Source organism: Malurus melanocephalus, unplaced genomic scaffold, assembly GCF_030028575.1.
Source record: "Malurus melanocephalus ecotype Western Australia unplaced genomic scaffold, MMel_1.1 scaffold_16, whole genome shotgun sequence".
In the NCBI taxonomy this organism is placed as follows: Eukaryota; Metazoa; Chordata; class Aves; order Passeriformes; family Maluridae; genus Malurus; species Malurus melanocephalus.
The window spans coordinates 2,044,500-2,045,297 of NW_026623248.1; positions in this window are offsets into that span (position 1 = coordinate 2,044,500).

The window sequence follows — 798 nt, forward strand, 5'->3', positions numbered from 1 at the left end:
CAAGGATGACTGTTCCCAAGTAAAGTCTGCCTTTGGCAAAGAAAGCTTGGCAGAAAAYGAGAGATTTTTCTTGCTGCCAGTGACTTGGGGGTCTCTGATAGCAAGTGGGATGGAAGTATTTGCTGTTGTTTTTCTCTTTTCTGACTTTTATTGAYCGCTGGAGGGGTGAGTAAGTTGCTGAGTGCTGGATGCAGAAGGGGTGAACGGCTTTATGTTCCTGTGTGTTTACTTTGGACTTCAGGGGCCATAGAAAGAGTGGAACTTTTTATGCAACGCAGCTGGCAGAAGAAAATCTCTCTGATTTGATGGTGTTGGAGGTTGGATGGATCAACAAAAATTCAGAAGGAAACAATTTCAGAGTTACTATTAAATTATGCTGCTTGGGAAGGGGATGTTTTCTGGGCATGATGGCCACACTGATCAACTCTGACTCCTCAAAGTGACAGCCAGCCTTTACAATAAATCTTGAAAAGCTGGCTCAACACACTGGCACCAATATCCAGTGAAACCACCCTGCTGGAAAAGCCTTTGCCCAGTTCCCCTCAGATGGGTACAATAATTCCAGGCTGATGGACAGACACACACTCCTATTTCATGAGCTGGTCCACAAATACTCASAGGACACAGCAGGAACAATGTTCATTTGAATACTCCAGTATTCATCTGGAACAGATTTAAAGAAAAAGCAAGGAGATTAATACATAGGAAATACAAGCTTGAACACCTTGATTTTGGTGTGCTGTATAGATGTTTGAGGTGTAGACATTGTTGGGTAAATATTTCATCATATGGAAAAAA